Source organism: Schistocerca americana, chromosome X, assembly GCF_021461395.2.
Source record: "Schistocerca americana isolate TAMUIC-IGC-003095 chromosome X, iqSchAmer2.1, whole genome shotgun sequence".
Taxonomy (NCBI): domain Eukaryota; kingdom Metazoa; phylum Arthropoda; class Insecta; order Orthoptera; family Acrididae; genus Schistocerca; species Schistocerca americana.
This window is the reverse complement of record NC_060130.1, coordinates 1,005,827,197-1,005,847,124: the sequence shown is the minus strand read 5'-3', so window position 1 is coordinate 1,005,847,124 and position 19,928 is coordinate 1,005,827,197.

The following is a 19,928-nucleotide window of genomic DNA, read 5'->3' as shown; positions in this document are numbered from 1 at the left end:
CCCAACAATTTGGCAGTTGTAGCGTTGTGGTTCACCTCTCTTGGAGAGGAGTTTTTCCGTGGTGACAGGTGTCGCCGCGACCTTCGTAACCGCCGGCCGGTGTGGCCGAGCGGTTCTAGACGCTACAGTCTGGAACCACGCGACCGCTATGGTCGCAGGTCCGAATCCTGCCTCGGGCATGGATGTGTGTGATGTCCTTAGGCTAGTTAGGTTTATGTAGTTCTAACTTCTAGGGAACTGATGAACTCAGAAGTTAAATCCCATAGTCCTCAGAGCCATTTTGAACCTGCCTCTTTGCCGGCTGCGGTGGTCCCGCGGTTCTAGGCGCGCAGTCCGGAACCGCGCGACTGCTACGGTCGCAGGTTCGAATCCTGCCTCGAGCATGGATGTGTGTGATGTCCTTAGGTTAGTTAGGTTTAAGTAGTTCTAAGTTCTAGGGGACTGATGACCACAGCTGTTAAGTCCCATAGTGCTCAGAGCCATTTGAACCATTTTTTGAACCTGCCTCATTGGCTGTGCCACCTAGGCTAGGTCTTAAGGAACAACGGCTACAACCGGTGCTGATAATGTTAGACAAGTTGTCACATGTGCGACATTTTTTGCAACAACATGTTTCGGGACGACTTTATCATATTATTAAATGCTATGAAACAAAAGGCGTATCAACTGGCTTGTCATAGCACTTGACAATGGCCAACAAGTGCTTGGTCTAAAACTCGTGGAATCTTAACCACTTGACATGGCTGGAAAGTTGAGAACGGTTTATGCAATGTTAACAGCAGCGAGATTCTGCATTCTTATGCCACATATTTGATTTTAGGCTTCCTTGGAGTATGGTTATGGGGACCGCCTGATATTGGCAAGGGGTCATGTTGTTAAATATAACGTCAATTGGATAATGCCACCGTGCTGAGTATCTGAGAACATTTCAAATCTTCCACAGCTCCACATATCACTATCACTCACTGAACTCTGTCTATATCGCTGGAGCGGCGGCATATTACAGTTATGGATATCGATAGGAGCTCCCATAACCAAGAACATCTGGTATGCTTTGCTGGCCCCAGACTGGCGCCAATCATGTAGTGATCCTTCTGTACAACATGCCAATTTTAATGATGACGAGGAGGCAGACAGCTGAAGGTAAATGAAAGGGAGATGTGTGGGACCGGCACTGCGCGTGATCCTTTCCATCTGAAAGGCAGCAATAATTCCTTCCAGCCATTAAGGCTTCCAGTCATAAATAATTCTAGTCATAAATCCATCCAGTTGGAGCTATAAAATCGCTGCCCTCCAACAGGATCAACATTACTCCACATGGCTTGCTCGAGGGAAGAACAGTCTGCTGCTTCATTGTTGTCTTAAAAGTACTTTTTATGTGAGGAGATACCATGAAAGTGTGGGGTATTGACGAATAGCCTTGTGGTGCCTGAGACGACACTAGACTTAAACTATTTTCTGTAGAAGATAAACGATATCTAGCAAAAAATAACTTATAAAAATGCACGGAGTTTTAATTCTAGATGTCGAAGTAAAATCTAACTAATTCTGAGGAAGAGAATCGTCGGTAAACTGGTAGAAATTAAGAAGTTTGATCGACCAGTAAAAGCCTAAGCCATGGAGGGGATAACATGTGGTTTGTGACTAATGACACAGAATATATCGAAGATGGTTTGTTTCTGAGATGTCTAAATGCATCTTTACCAGCAGATTTTCTGCTTTGCCCCGTGGACACGCACCACATCGAGAGCATCTTCAGGTTCAGAAATGGTTCAAATGGCTCTGAGGACTATGGGACTTAGCTTCTGAGGTCATCAGTCCCCTTGAACTTCTTAAACCTATCTAGCATAAGGACATCACACACATCCATGCCCGAGGCAGGATTCGAACCTGCGACCGTAGCGGTCGCGCGGTACCAGACTGTAGCGCGTAGAACCGCTCGGCCACTCCGGCCGGCCAGCATCTTCTGCCTGACGTACGCTGATGAGTCAAAACATTACCATCATTGCTCACGAAGAGAAGGAATGCTGCCTGCTGGCATTTTGGGCACGTGGTCTGAGAACAGACAACTGAGGAATCAGTCTAGCGAAGGTACGGGCCACAAATTAGGAAATCAACTGACACGAATAAGTTTCAAAGAAGGAGTATTGTTATGGCCTGGCGCCTGGAACGAGCATTTTCTAAGCGGCGAAGCTGGTCAGCTGTTCGCATACTATTATCATGAGCATGTATGGAAAGTGGTTGAAGGACTGATGAACCACGAGCAAGGGCTGAAGACCTTCACATCCACGCTTGGTAATTCAACGTGGAGATGGGAGGCCGGTCCTCTCTGTAAACCAGGACAGACGGCGAATTGTGCCAGACCTGACGACAGGATACAATGCTGGTACAGGCACAAGTGCTTCAGAGCACACCGATCAGCGTACATTTTAGAATACGTGCCTCCGCTGTAGTTGATCCGTAAATGATATCATTTCGACCCAACGACATCGTCGATTACTATTGCAATGGGTACAGGATAATCGAGAATGGATCACGAATCAATTTAAACGTTTCACCCGGTCGGATAAGCCATGTTTCTTGGTAGCGAGATCAATGATCGTGACCAGACACGCTGTCATCCACTTGAATGGTTCTTCGACTAACACAGGGCGACACGGACGCAGGCCGGTGGTGGCAATATTATGTTTCGGGAATCTTAACCTGGGCTCCCATGGGTTTAGTGTGGTAACCGAAGGCACCATGACAGCAGTGGAGTACGTGGATGTTATAGAAGACCACCTGCCTCCATTCATGGCTGATGTCCTCTCCGACGGTGAGGGCACTTTCCAGCGGGGAAACTGTCTGTGTCACACTCGTATTATACATGTCTCAGTGAACTCGCGTTGATGTCTTGGCTCCCAGTCTTGCCTGACATGAAACAGTTGGAATACATCCAGTACACTATCGGGCGCCTGCTCCGTGCCTGCGAACTTGCTACCCATAATTTACGGAGTTGCGTGAGCTGTTCAGAGATATCTGGTGCCGCATACCTCTACAAAATTACCAAAACTTTTCGAATCAATGCCATGCCGAACTACTCTTGTATTATCTTGCAGAGGTGGACCAACACGCTGTTACTCAGGCGCTCATAACGTTTTGACTCATCAGCGTAATTATAAGGGTGTTTCAGCAGACAGTGCAGGCTGTCGTATTGTACAGCCATGCTCAAAAGTATCCGAACGACCCGAATTGCACTTCGTCTGATTCGCATGCAACCCACATAACGCAGCTGTCTAGCAGGTCCTCTAATCGCTCCTTGGCACAGTCGTTTGACTATTGAAAATGGTTCCAACAAGTCACCACTAGAAAACACTGCTCTCTATTGCAGTAACTCAAGATGTAAAGTAATACTAAGATACTACAAATATCAGGGAACACCTTATCACAGATAAGACTGTCCTTAAGGCTCGTAAGCTCACATCTATTACAATAAATGACTTACCTAAAAAGTTAACACTCTCATTATTACGTCAGATAGGTAATGCACGCAGTAAGTTCGTCGTATTCATGATTTCCTCTTCAAAGTAACATACCGTACTTATTATTTAACACAAAATGACATTAAAAATTTAAGTTATTCACGAGCAGCTAGTTGAGAATTTGTATGAACTTCAAATGACACGACGAAGCGTCTCGTTCTGCGTATGGATTCAAACCCAGATCATGTAGGCTAAGCGAAGATTTCGTGACTGACGGAAACTAACAGTCATTCCTGATTAGGCGTACAGAGAGTGATATACCTCGATTTTAGACAGTATCATTTAGCAAATATCAACTTTAAATTACATAACACAAATATTTTTAACGGACGCGAATTCCTACCCAGCACTTATTGTCCCTGTTAACGAACTACGAGAGATGTTCAATATTGCTTCTTAACAAGTAACTTATTTGAAATGCCGTAAGGTAAAGCTTTGTGTTGGACAGGGATTCGAACCCAGAACCTAATCGGATAGATATCGAAGCACAATAAACTGTGACATATCGCATTTTCTCGGCAGTAGCTAGATGTTTTAACTGAAATGACGAGACGAAACATCAATTTTTTCCTTCCCAGGACTCCAACAAGGCACCTACCGCTGTTATCTTCTAGAGAAAACGAAGGTTAAATATCGTTTTCTTGCACCAGAAGCGACATGTGAGCTTGCTTGAACTAGAAATAATATGACGACGAGTTCAGTGCTGACTAGGAATAGAGCCCCACACTATCGTTATTGACTACACACAAAGAGACGCCAGCTACCGAATTTTTCTCCACCAGCACCTCGGAATAACATCTTGAAAAAAAATGGTTCAAATGGCTCTGAGCACTATGGGACTCAACTGCTGAGGTCATTAGTCCCCTAGAACTTAGAACTAGTTAAACCTAACTAACCTAAGGACATCACAAACATCCATGCCCGAGGCAGGATTCGAACCTGCGACCGTTGCGGTCTTGCGGTTCCAGACTGCAGCGCCTTTAACCGCACGGCCACTTCGGCCGGCTAACATCTTGAACTTACAGTGATCACGCAAATAGTTCTGTGTCTCACTGGGAGTCAAAAACGTCATATATCGTTAGTGTTGACAACGAATGAAAATACATTAAAAATCGGAACTATTATCCACCAGCAGATAGGTGCTCTCATGCTAGATCTTGATAATACATACTGAAATCTTTAGTGCCGAGCCAGGATTCGAACCCATTCACGAGCAATATGTGGAGATGTTGAGGAATCTGCAGTTTTGAGCAAACAACAAATTGTAGCCGAGCTGTATTGTCACGAAGGGATCAAATTACGCGTTAAGGGCGGTCTGAGTAGCATTCCCAGTACAGAACCAATTTTATCGACATACAGAAGCTCAGATAAAAGATGGAATAAGTGTCCTGTGATCCTACATAGCGTTAGTTTCGTCACTAGAGATAAATAACTGGTATAAGAAAGGTTACTGGTGATAGAGTTTCCACATGTCGCCACTCCAGACATTATTGTGGCTCAACGTAACGTCTACTTGGTACAGAAGGATTATCATTTTTAATGTGAATTTCAGACCACAATGCCATTACATCTTCTTCACTTGGTATAGCCGGAAGAGAATGGACTCTGTCTCTCCCTATCTAAAATCACTGACCGAAGTTGGAACCTATCATCAGTCCTACAGACCACCAAATCCTTTTCTCAGTGGCTCATTTATCTATCATAACGCCGTTGTGCCACACTGGCTGAAAATTCTGACACACAGGCTCCCTGTATCAATTTGCAGCATGTTCAGTAAATTCATTTACTTGGTTGACTGAATCACCATTAACTAGCTGCCTCGGCTACCCAGTGCATACATTCAACTTTATTTTGTAATCAACAAAATAAAATCACGTATCTGCCACCAACACATTACTGCCAACATTGTAGGATGCAGAATTTTTAATAGGAAGTGTTCCTTTCCACTTGAGCTACTCTATTGCGCTATCTGTTTGTTGAAAACGTCGTGCAGTGCAAAAGAAAAGATATAACTGTTTGTCTCTCATAAGTATTGACCTGGTCATACGCATTATCCCACAGCGCTCTGGAATGCAAAAATTCTGGAGGAATTGGTCTTGACTTCTGGAGGTATTGCAGCTACGTGGCAGCTAGTAGCGTAATGGTAAGTATCGCGCATGGTAAATAAGATGTCGCGAGTTCGAGTACATTCACTGCTACATTTTTTAAAACGCAATTCTGCTGTCTGCTACAGTTATCAATCTAATGGAACTTTTAACATAATTCCCTTCACTTCTCAACCCAAAATAGTCGTATGTGGAAAAAGGGCTAACTTCTGCGACATTTTGTTCATTTCATGTTTAACAGACAGCCAGGCAGTAGATGCATCTCGAAACTTTTGTATTATGTATGGGTAGAGCGCATCGTGCCAAAATACGTTGCAAAAATATTTTCTACATTAGCTGTCGTCAGGTAGTGGCATTTTATTCTTCTTCAAACCTTGTTTGAGAGCTTTAACTCAGAACAAGTTTACTACATGCCTGTAATCAATAAACCACAGCCGGCCGGTGTGGCAGTACGGTTCTAGGCGCTTCAGTCTGGAACCATGTGACCGCTACGGTCGCAGGTTCGAATCCTGCCTCGGGCATGAATGTGTGTGATGTCCTTAGGTTAGTTTGGTTTAAGTAGTTCTAAGTTCTAGAGGACTGATGACCACTGATGTTAAGTCCCATAGTGCTCAGAGCCATTTGAACCAATAAACCACATGTGCATTTTCAGACTGTTACAGATAATATCAGAGAATTCGCATACATCATTGATGATTAATTTCTCTCTCATGTTTACTATTGTTTTAAAAACATTAAAGGAAACCTTACGAAAATTGTGAACTGTGTTATAATAAATGTAATAAAACTACCCACGATAACCTTAGGACGAAAGTCTGTTTTAATAAAACTGAGTATCTGTACACAAGCGTGCCTCTATCGACACGAATTGGTAAAATACTACTCACTTAGATTTTAATTGGGTCTGTGTTTAATTGGTATGCTGTGTCATACTCAAGAGGTATGCAAATGTGGCATTTCATAAATAAAGTTACGTATTCCTAGAAACCCAAAATTTTCTTTTCAGCGGCGGAATGAGGTGTTACATGCTGTGCAGCATTGTAAGTTTTTCACCATGAGCCGAAAGTATTTTCTTGAGATTTCCTTAGCTATGTTCGACCTGACTGCGTGTAGCTCTTTCACAGAAGGGATAAAAACGCTACACTCTGTGAGACTGGAACTGCGAACCATAACAGAACCTTTTTCACAGGTCAGCACGCTACCACAGAGCTGGCGAAGAAGTATGTGTCATAGCTTCCTCTTACGAGACGAATAGTGGCTAGAACTCGTAAACCGCTATTTGAAGGACGAAATTAGTTGCAATTTCCACGTGCAACGACTTTCCTGGGCTGAAAACCGTAAATTTACAATCTTTTATTATGCCTCAAGCGATAATAATTCAGATTATTCAGTGGAAATGACAGGCAAAATCAAGTGAACTTTGAGGCTTAATTCCGTGAACAACAAGAAGTAACTCGTCGATCACAGAGTTGCCAAACATACATTGCCTTGTTGCCAAATCTCAGTTACAATACCAGCAGCAAGAAGACGAACCGATGCGATCTTACAGCGGGCTGGGAAGTGACCATAGCTGATGTCTCCAAGTCGCGGCTGCAACGGCTTGGAATACGTAATGCGTCTGATTCGCATTTCTGTAACTAGGTTTAGGGACTGGAGCGTAGTTACTAATAATACTCAGAACTGACTGCAAACTAAGCATCATAAATCAGTAACTCTCATAGCTGTTTTCGTAAGTGTACTCAAAACTAAGAAAGTCATTCACCGACGTTTTCGTGCCTCGCCGATATTCGTGCACAACAAACAAATAAAAAAAAAAAGTGTGTGCTCGCGTGTGTGTGTGTGTGTGTGTGTGTGTGTGCGCGTGTGTGTGTGTGTGTGTGTGTGTGTGTGCGCGTGTGTGTGTGTGTGTGTGTGTGTGTGTGTGTGTGTGTGTGTGTGACAGAGGGAGAGAGAGAGAGAGAGAGAGAGAGAGAGAGAGAGAGAGAGAGAGAGAGAGATCAAAAAGAATGAGAGAGAGAGAGAGAGAGAGAGAGAGAGAGAGTAAAAAATTGTAAAGAAATTGAATCATGGTATGTAAGGAAATCTTCCATTAAAATGACACGTTCCACATCATTACGAAATATCGTATTCATGATCTATGAAACAAGAATTAATCTAATGTAATCTAATCTAATCATATCATATTGATGACTAGCCGCGAAGAGTCATGAATTATCGAAGTTTTTGGCAATACCAGTAACCAAATCTAAACTTGAAAATAAAAGACCATAATTTTTTGTAATAAACCGGGACTTCTGTCAAGACCTTTTCGTCCCTGTTAGTTAACCACGGAAGATGTCTGATATACCTCTATTCTGAAGTAACAAAGTGTGCATGCATTTAAAGATGAAGTGCGTGATCTGAAGTTCTGTGACAGAGAAACGAGCCCAACACGGTTCTTTCCCTGTCTACGGAATGCTTTTCGTGTTAATATCAAACATCAGTAATTACTCGTCGATTACATTTAAACTAAAGTAATTGATGAAGACGTTACTTGATAACAAAAACGCGCTGCCTTTCTTCATTTACTTGCGCCTAGAAATGGCTATCGAGTACTGCCAAACTAAAAGGCAAGAGATTTTACTGCATTCAGATATACGTCGCTGTCAGTTATTCCATATGATTTGGTCGACATGACCTGTATCAAGTTGTGAAGGACAGACAATGTTTTAGAAAATCAATTGTTTTCTTTTGCAGTAAACAGAAAGATATTCATTGTAAGCTATCCAAGTACAAAATTTTCGCAATATTAGTTCAAATTTAATATCCGCTTCTATAATGTAGGAAAGTATTTCACAGTTGCAAAACTCGTATCCGACTGATTGACCTTACACTTAGTCGCTGACCATAAATTCTAGATCAGAGTGACACCAGTTTAAGTACCCTTATGTAGCGAAGACTGTTTGCCAGTGGTCTTTCTCACCGGAAAATACGCAATTCACTCATTGGGCTCATAAGTGCACTGTAACAGTAATTTCTGTGCGTATGCAATGCATACGGATCAGAATTTAGTGGTGCTCTCTCTTCCACTTCTGTATACAATATGCCTGACCTTAACGTGCCCTTTATCATTACAGGCCCTGGGCATTGCAACATCGTACTGATAACAGTAATGTGCTTATACTGACAACCTGACTGTTCGTTTTACCTGATTTTGTAATCATTTAAATAAAACAATATGACCTTCCAGGGGGAGACATTTCGTCCCTCTTTTCCTTCTCTGAAATTTGTCAGTAAGCTTTTTGCCGTCGTGCCAGCGAAATGCGGCAGAGTACGGCCGGTAAACGATTCACAAACCACGATTTAGTGCCGTTAAGACGATTTCTTTAAACATTGTCGTAGCTGAAGGAATTTAGTTTCGTCTTAAATCGTCTCAAGCAGCAATGTTCACAGACATCTCAAGTAGGAAAAAGCCAGGTACGAAGGTTGTAAAACAAACTTCCCACAGTTTGTGTCAGGTTGATCTTTTCGTCTGATAGCACTGCGTAAGTATTTTGTCTATGAGCTATCACAAGTAGTTTTACTGTAGCTGTGGGAATCATTGGTTGAAAACGAGTTTAACACTAGTGGGTACAGTACTGCTAAATATTCAAAATGATTATCAACCTGAGTTCATCCGCAAACTGTGGCGAATTTATAGTATTCAAGCTAGACTGTGTATCCTTGTCTTCCTTGAGTGGGCATTGGAAGGCGTTTACACACACGTATACAATACTATGAATACCTCGAACGCTATAGTTAACGTTGCTCTCATAAACTACTTTTGTTTTTTAATTCTTCTGGGTCTTCAACGTGCGATATGTGTTGCAGATACAGTCTTAGGGCAAAAAATTGACCGCCGAGTCGTTCACGTAAGGGGTGGGCAATACAGCAGTGCTCCTCTCAGAATCCTATGTCCGGCAATATGCTCGATCTGGCAACATTGTAGACTGCGGCACTTCCCAGAGGAAGTCTCGACTTCAGTCGTAGTACGTTATTCTTGACTACGATCGTAGTCTTGAGGTAAAACGTGAGACTAACGAATACGACGTCTGGTAACTAAAAACACACGTCGACAAAGTTTTTATCGACCCTTTCCTCTCGGTGCAGAAGCTATGAGTGTAATTCAAGCGAATCCACAATGGATTTCGCTTTCTTTCACACTGGTAATAACAGTTTGGTCCAACAATGTTTTAGCAAAAGATTTATTTGCCGACCATCTGCCTCTGAACACCGCATGCGTCTGAGTTCTCTGAGACCCGTTTACTGCCTACCGGCGGGGGCTGAGGCACTGCATTGTCTCGCCTTCTGCCGGTAACGTCTGCTCCACTCCGCACTCTCGACCATGTAAAATGCTTTAATGTTGTTGAGTGGTGACCCATAAAATCTGTCTACGATTTGTGTTTCACTTTTGATAACAAAGGAGTCACAAAACCGTTTTTATTTGATGATTATTTTATTACACTAGAATGCAATACATCAATGAGGCGTAGAATTAATTTCATTGTTTCTGATCCAGTGCACTACAATTAAAGCGTCACATTCTGTTCTTTTTCCTTTCACGGGAGGTTCCTCAAATAATTTATTATTGTCATGGATTCATATGTCTTAGTCAAGGCACAGAGAGTAAATGCAATGTAATGTGTTTGATTTCTTTCTTTGATTCTCTATGGTAAATGGATGCAAAAGATTGTGTCAGTACCTATCAGAACCTGCTCTATAGCTACTCAGGCAAATTGCTTGTTTTGAGGTCTATACCTTAATTAATGGAGAAGTTAACGCTGTTGACAAAGGATATTTAAGGTATTCAACTGGATTTAAGGCGACAAAATTGCCCATATTTGAAGCTACCCAGAGAAAAAGTAAGTTGCTAGAGCCACTGTTAGCAAATGTCTGCAGGGAGTTCCTAATTGCTACTGTGGAAATTTAGCATAGAGACCCTATAGTAATCAAGAGGTTCATTTCCTTCATACTTATCACCCTGGCATGTGAGTCATAAGTGAAGAACAATATTGAAATTCGTATCGCCGATGGTCGATTCGAATCTCTTCGGAGACGATGGTATTGCGAAGCAGCTTGGCAGTCAGAAAGCCAACGTCGATGACCATTAACACAACTTACTGAGTCGAGCTACCAAGAGGATTTGATGTGTAAAGATTTTCTTCCGATGTCGATACAGAATTTTTTCTGAAAATTCGCAGCTCCATAAAATATATCAAGCCCTACCACGTGCACACCGGCCTGTTAGTGAAAATTAACGTACATTTTTAATGTCTGTTCATGTGTTGCCAACAGTCGCAATTGGTGTCGTTATTTCTGGTCAAACACGCACACATCTTACTATTGGTGAGTAAGCAACTGACACTTAAACTATATTCGCGGGTGCACGGTAGGTGTGCAGTTCGATTGTCGCTTAGGCACAAAAGTTTGTATCCTTATTTTAGACTCAAACACCTAGCAGCTGGTAAGAAAAACCGATACAAAACATTTTATTTTACTTAGTTAACAATCCGATTACGTGTTGGGTTCGTATCTCCGTCACAGAACTTCACATCATGCACTTCATTTTTAAATGCTTGCACAATTTGTTACTTCAGAATAGAGGTATATCAGACATCTTTCGTGGTTAGTTAATAGGGACGAAAGGGTCTTGATAGAAGTCCCAGTTTATTACAAAAACTGCTGTCTTTTATTTTCAAGTTTAGATTTGGTTACTGGTATTGCCAAAAACTTCGATAATTCATGACTATTCATGGCTAGTCATCAATATGATATGATTAGATTAGATTACATTACATTAATTCTTGTCTCATACATCATGAATACGGTATTTCGTAATGATGTGGAACCTGTCATTTTAATGAATGATTTCATTACATACCATGATTCAAGTCTTGACAATTTTTTACTCTCTCTCTTTCTTTTTAATTTTCATCTATCTCTCTCTCTCTATATATATATATATCACACACACACACACACACACACACACACACACACACACACACGCGCGCGCGCGCACATTCTTTTTTTTTATTTGTTTGTTGTGCTCGAATATCGGCGAGGCACGAAAACGTCGGTGAATGACTTTCTTAGTTTTGAGTACACTTACGAAAACAGCTATGAGAGTTACTGATTTATGATGCTTGGTTTGCAGTCAGTTCTGAGTATTATTAGTAACTACGCTCCAGTCCCTAAACTTAGTTACAGAAATGCGAATCAGACGCATTACGTATTCCAAGCCGTTGCAGCCGCGACTTGGAGACACCAACTATGGTCACTTCCCAGCCCGCTGTAAGATCGCATCGGTTCGTCTTCTTGCTGCTGGTATTGTAACTGAGATTCGGCAACAAGGCAATGTATGTTTGGCAACTCTGTGATCGACGAGTTACTTCCTGGTGTGCACGGAATTAAGCCTCAAAGTACACTTGATTTTGCCTGTCATTTCCATTGAATAATCTGAGTTATTATCGCTTGAGCTGTAACAAAATATTGAAAATTTACGGTTTTCAGCCCAGGAAAGTCGTTGCACGTGGAAATTGCAACTAATCTCGACCTTCAAATAGCGGTTTACGAGTTCTAGCCACTATTCGTCTCGTAAGAGGAAACTATGACACATACTTCTTCGCCAGCTCTGTGGTAAAGTGCTGACCTGTGAAAAAGATTCTGTTATGGTTCGCAGTTCCAGTCTCACAGAGTGTAGCGTTTTTATCCCTTCTGTGAAAGAGCTACACGCAGTCAGGTCGAACATCGCTAAGGATATCTCAAGAAAATACTTTCGGCTCATGGTGAAAAACTTACAATGCTGCACAGCATGTAACGCCTCATTCCGCCGCTGAAAAGCAAATTTTGGGTTTCTAGGAATACATAACTTTATTTATGAAATGCCACATTTGCATACCTCTTGAGTATGACGCAGCATACCAATCAAACACAGAGCCAATTAAAATCTAACTGAGTAGTATTTTACCAATTCGTGTCGATAGAGGCACGCTTGTGTACAGATACTCAGTTTTATTAAAACAGACTTTCATCCTAAGGTTATCGTGGATAGTTTTATTACATTTCTTATAACACAGTTCACAATTTTCGTAAGGTTTCCTTTAATGTTTTTATAACAATAGTAAACATGAGAGAGAAATTAATCATCAACGATGTATGCGCATTCTCTGATATTATCTGTAACAGTCTGAAAATGCACATGTGGTTTATTGGTTCAAATGGCTCTGAGCACTATGGGACTTAACATCAGTGGTCATCAGTCCTCTAGAACTTAGAACTACTTAAACCTAACTAACCTAAGGACATCACACACATTCATGCCCGAGACAGGATTCGAACCTGCGACCGTAGCGGTCACATGGTTCCAGACTGAAGCGCCTAGAACCGCATGGCCACACCGACCGGCTGTGGTTTATTGATTACATGCATGTAGAAAACTTGTTCTGAGTTAAAGCTCTCAAACAAGGTTTGAAGAAGAATAAAATGCCACTACCTGACGACAGCTAATGTAGAAAATATTTTTGCAACGTATTTTGGCACGATGCGCTCTACCCATACATAATACAAAAGTTTCGAGATGCATCTACCGCCTGGCTGTCTGTTAAACATGAAATGAACAAAATGTCGCAGAAGTTAGCCCTTTTTCCACATACGACTACTTTGGGTTGAGAAGTGAAGGGAATTATGTTAAAAGTTCCATTAGATTGATAACTGTAGCAGACAGCAGAATTGCGTTTTAAAAAATGTAGCAGTGAATGTACTCGAACTCGCGACATCTTATTTACCATGCGCGATGCTTACCATTAATCTACTAGCTGACACATAGCTGTAATACCTCGCAATGTCAAGACCAATTCCTCCAGAACTTCGGCATTCCACAGCGCTGCGGGATAATGCGTACGACCAGGTCAATACTTATGAGAGACGAACAGTTGTACCTCTTCTTTTGCACTGCACGACGTTTTCAACAAACAGATAGCGCAATAGAGTAGCTCAAGTGGAAAGGAAGACTTTCTATTAAAATTTCTGCACCCTACACTGTTGGCAGTTCTGTGTTGGTGGCAGATACGTGATTTTATTTTGTTGATTACAAAATAAAGTTGAATGTATGCACTGGGTAGCCAAGGCAGCTAATTAATGGTGATTCAGTCAACCAAGTAAATGAATTTACTGAACATGCTGCAAATTGATACAGGGAGCCCGTGTGTCAGAATTCTCAGCCAGTATAGCACAACGGCGTTATGATAGAAAAATGAGCCACTGAGAAGAGGATTTGGTGGTCTGTAGGGCTGATGATAGATTCATATATCTATGGTCTCCGTTCGATTCTAACTTCGGTCAGTGATTTTAGATAGGAAGAGACAGATTCCATTCTCTTCTGGCTATTCCAAGTGAAGAAGATATAATGGCATTGTGGTCTGAAATTCACATTAAAAATGATGTTCCTTCTGTACCAAGTAGACGTTACGTTGAGCCACAATAAAGTCTGGAGTGACGACATGTAAAAAGTCTATCACCACTAACCTTTCTTATGCTAGTTATTTATTTCTAGTGACGAAACAAACGCTATGTAGGATCACAGGACACTTACTCCATCTTTTATCTGAGCTTCTGTATGTCGATACAATTGGTTCTGAACTGGGAATGCAACTCAGACCGCCCTTAACGTGGAATTTGATCCCTTCGTGACAATACAGCTCACCTACAATTTGTTGTTTGTTAAAAACTGCAGATTCCTCAACATCTCCACATACTGCGCGTGAATGGGTTCGAATCCTGGCCCGGCATTAAAGATTTCATTACGTGTTATTAAGATCTAGCATGAGGGCACCTATCTGCCGGTGGATAAAAATCTCGATTTTTAATGTATTTTCATTCGTTGTCAACACTAACGATATTTGACGTTTTTGACTCCCAGTGAGACACAGAACTATTTGCGTGACCACTGTTAAGTTCAAGATGTTATTCCGAGGTGCTGGTGGAGAAAAATTCGGTAGCTGGCGTCTCTTTGTGCGTAGTCAATAGCCGGCCGCGGTGGTCTAGCGGTTCTGGCGCTGCAGTCCGGAACCACGGGACTGCTACGGTCGCAGGTTCGAATCCTGCCTCGGGCATGGGTGTGTGTGATGTCCTTAGGTTAGTTAGGTTTGAGTAGTTCTAAGTTCTAGGGGACTTAGGACCTAAGATGTTGAGTCCCATAGCGCTCAGAGCCATTTGAACCATTTTTTTTGTAGTCAATAACAATAGTGTGGGGCTCTATTCGCCGGCCGGAGTGGCCGAGCGGTTAAAGGCGCTACAGTCTGGAACCACACGACCACTATTGTCGCAGGTTCGAATCCTGCCTCGGGCATGGGATGTGTGTGATGTCCTTAGGTTAGTTAGGTTTAAGTAGTTCTAAGTTCTAGGGGACTTATGACCACAGCAGTTGAGTCCCATAGTGCTCAGAGCCATTTCTTTTGGGAGCTCTATTCCTAGTCAGCACTGAACTCCTCGTCATATTATTTCTAGTTCAAACATGCTCACATGTCGCTGCTGGTGCCACAAACCCATATTTAACGTTCGTTTTCTCTAGAATATAACAGCTTTAGGTGCCGGGTTGGAGTCCTGGGAAGGAAAAAATTAATGATTCGTCTCATCATTTTAGTTAAAACATCTAGCTACTGCCGAGAAAATGCGATATGTCACAGTTTATTGTGCTTCGATATCTATCCGATTAGGTTCTGGGTTCGAATCCCTGTCCAACACAAAGCTTTACCTTACGGCATTTCAAATAAGTTACTTGTTAAGAAGCAATATTGAACATCTCTCGTAGTTCGTTAACAGGGACAATAAGTGCTGGGTAGGAATTCGCGTCCGTTAAAAATATTTGTGTTATGTAATTTAAAGTTGATATTTGCTAAATGATACTGTCTAAAATCGAGGTATATCACTCTCTGTACGCCTAATCAGGAATGACTGTTAGTTTCCGTCAGTCACGAAATCTTCGCTTAGCCTACATGATCTGGGTTTGAATCCATACGCAGAACGAGACGCTTCGTCGTGTCATTTGAAGTTCATACAAATTCTCAACTAGCTGCTCGTGAATAACTTAAATTTTTAATGTCGTTTTGTGTTAAATAATAAGTACGGTATGTTACTTTGAAGAGGAAATCATGAATACGACGAACTTACTGCGTGCATTACCTATCTGACGTAATAATGAGAGTGTTAACTTTTTAGGTAAGTCATTTATTGTAATAGATGTGAGCTTACGAGCCTTAAGGACAGTCTTATCTGTGATAAGGTGTTCCCTGATATTTGTAGTATCTTAGTATTACTTTACATCTTGAGTTACTGCAATAGAGAGCAGTGTTTTCTAGTGGTGACTTGTTGGAACCATTTTCAATAGTCAAACGACTGTACCAAGGAGCGCTTAGAGGACCTGCTAGACAGCTGCGTTATGTGGGTTGCATGCGGATCAGGCGAAATGCAATTCAGGTCGTTCGGGTACTTTTGAGCACGACTGTACCATGAGAGAGGAGTTCTCTGGTATGATTGGAGGGAACAATGCATTCATTTGATTGTTGAACATTTGTGAATTATGAATGCTTTTGATGGCCCTAACGGAGTAATTACTGTGCAATTAACTTGCCACTTACGCCGAACCCTGAGAGATGTTTATGCGTTTTTTCTTTCACCTAGGTCCTTCAGTTCCTCTCTCACATCTAACCATTCTCCTTACAGAATTAACGTTATAGTATGTATAGCATATAACTAGTATAACATAACAGTTATAGTACGAAGAAGTAGAAGGACAAGTCACAAATGGATGAATATCAATGTGGCTTCTGGAAAGCAGGACATGACCACAACATAAGGTATTCTAAATCCAAAATCAGTAATGATGTGTTTCAAAAACATATATAAAATCTTTGTAACTATTCCTGTTGATTTAAAAACTTCCTGTGGCACAGTAGGCAGGGCATCACTGTTTAAAAAACTTAATAATTCGCGTCAGTTAAGAGAACGTAACAGACAGCTATTCTAAAGCTTAATTCAGTGAAATTTAAAATGAAAATAACAGTCAAACGTGCAGATGATATTTCACCATTGGATTTTAAATGTGTTCTTAAAATATTCATAATAGAATTATAACATTATCGGCGCTGCGTGTTATACTTAGCTTTAGTAACGATATTTTCTAACCTGTTACAAGGGAGCCACGTACAACACTCTAGCAGTGTATTTGCCAAATATGACATAAGCTAGCAAATAGTGTTACCCCCTGGAAGGATTTTGGAATTTGACTATGTTTTACCTAACAGAATGAGGGTACTTGGACATGAATTTCGTCTTGATTGCAACTGGTAGGAGGCAGAAAGACTAATTTTTGTTAGAAGTTATAGTAAGAGAATTCTTATAAATGAAATAGTAAAACAGTCGCCAGCCTAATTAAGCATTATAATGTGGAATCATTATTTTGAATGTATGTATCTTTATTTGTGCAAAAGAAACTTTCATTACTTCCTTCTCAATGAAGTGCAATGAACCTCTTCAATAACCAGCAGTGCAATGGTTTCGCTCATACATGACGTCTCGTCAGCAACGCGTCCTGTCTGGGAATATAAAATCACAATGGCGGCAGGTAGTGTCAGGCGTTCCCCAAGGCTCAGTATTAGGTCCTATACTCTTCTCTCTTTATGTCAATGATGTGTCATCGGTCCTGACCTATTGCAAATACCATATGTATGCTGATGACCTTCAGTTGTATCTAAGTGCGAAACCAAGCAATCTCAAGAAAGCTATCGAAAATTTCAATGCTGACCACGATGCACTGTCAAAATGGGCACAGGACATAGGTCTAAAACTAAACCCATCTAAAACCCAAGCAGTACTTGTTGGTCACTCTAAGCCCAAAACATCGGGAATCCGTACCACCTCTTATCCTAAATGGAACAAATATTAAATTCTCTCCCTCAGCAAAGAGTTTGGGAGTAATAATAGATGAAAATCTAAATTGGACAGAGCACGTAACTGCAGTGTGCAAAAAAGCATCAGCATCCCTTCATGCCCTACAAAAATATAAAAAACTCTTCCCTTTCGATCTGAAAAAGAAATTAGTACAAACGCTTATACTCCCAATCATTGACTACAGCGATATTATCCTACAAGGCCTCTCTGAGGAAACTTCCCGACGTCTAGAACTGGTCACGAATGCCTGCGTCCGATATATCTGTGACGTTCGACTTTTTGATCACATTTCACCAGCATATGCAAAATTGTCCTGGCTGCGTGCAGACAAACGCTGAGATTTCCATACACTCTGTCTCATCTACTGCCTTATAAATGTACACTGTCCCTCATATCTCTCCTCGTCCCTAACACTCATGTCGGAACAACATGACAGAAACACACGTTCCCATCATAATAAAATCCTCTCCGTTCCACTGCATCGCTCAGTCACCTTCTCCAAGTCTTTTACAGTAGCGGGAACCCGACTCTGGAATAACCTCCCTCGTTATGTTAGAGAACTTAAAAACATGACCGGCTTCAAAAAACAGTTAATGACGTATCTACTTAAGCAACAGTAATGCCTTCCTCTGTACATGGGTGCACTTCACCTCATTAGTTCCCTCTTTCCCCCTCCTTAAACCTGCCTTACCCAAAACTCGCTATACTAGTAAACATCTACTTTACACACCAAGATATTAATGTACATCTGCACAAACCTTCATTACTATCGCCAATCTTTCTCATGTTTGTCATTATCATTTGGTTTTTTTTACTGTTATTATTATTGCTTTCACCATAATCTGTATGTATAGCACCTGATGTAAAAATACTGCCAGCATTTACTTTATTAGGTCTTAGTCATGTTTATCATTATTATTTGATTTTTTGTTTTACTGTTATTATTATTGCTTTTATCATAATCTGTATGTATAGCAACTGTTGTAAAAATACTTCCGCATTTACTTTATTAGGTCTTAGTCACTACTCTTTATTCATATTGTCACTAGAGTAAGCTAATTTTCTCATTTAAACTATGTTCAAGATGTAACTCTGATGTGTGAAATGCTGCATGTGTGGCACACTGGTCCGATGTAAGAGAGGGCCTGATGGCCCTAATCTGATCAGGTTAAATAAATAAATAAATAAATAAATAAACCACACAATGAATAGCAGTAGTTATGTGTAGCATGTATAAGCAATCACAGAAATGAACAGAAACTTTATCCCTGTTAACCACAATCTCCACTCCTGCCTTTTAATAATGTAACACACAAATTGTTCTTAAAGGCATACACAGGACTAAATAACACCTGACGAAAGTTCAAGTTTCACCAACACACAAAAACACATCTCAAATGCAACAAGGTAGCACTATACACATACCTTTTATATATATTCTTTCAAATAGACACTTCCGGTTTCTTTAATTATAGAACAACTAGTCAGTTTGGTTCCTTCCTAACGTAAAAGAAGAATGGAATGGGGGGGGGGGGGGGGACTATCGCCTCTTTATAAAAGCAAACTATGCAGTCTTTTTAGAAAATAGTTTAAATTATTATACCAGCATAGTTAATTCCCCACTTAATATCATTTACCTTGCAAAACTTTAAAACAATTTGCATTGGCAATACTCTCTACATCTTCAGAAATGGTTTCAAGTAAAAGTTACACTTTGAATAGCATCAAAACCAGGTTCTTTATAACACCACTTGTGAAGCAAGTGATTTTCACTGACAACTTTTTATGTAGCTTAACTTTAAAAACACTGGCACTTGTAAAATAGAAGCAAACCAGAACACATTAGAGCTTGTCATAGATTCAGTTATTGGTGCCTCCCTTAATACCAGTGAAATTAATAATCTAACTACTCACTTCTATATATTTTTCCATTCAGGGCTATGCATTGTTAAATAACACAGATGATTATCATTTTTTTACAGACAGGGTACTGGGATATCGGCCATTATGAGGAGAAGACCCTGATAGGTACCATGAAAGGAAACAATTCATGGTTCGAACACAAAGTTTAGTGTGATTTGCGTTATTATTGTAAATTAATTCATACAAATACACTGGCTCGTACTGATATACAGTTCTAACCTCTGGAATCTGATGAAGTGGTGGCGCAATAGTGGTGGCGAGTACTTGGCGGCTACCTGGTCTCTTCTTTGACAATAATATGCTCTATTAAATTCTTCTTGGCGACGTGAATACCATTTTTAGAGCCATTTCCAATGCGAGAGCACCATTTCACGGCTGCAATTACACCCGAGGCCATTCCATCTCCAATTAG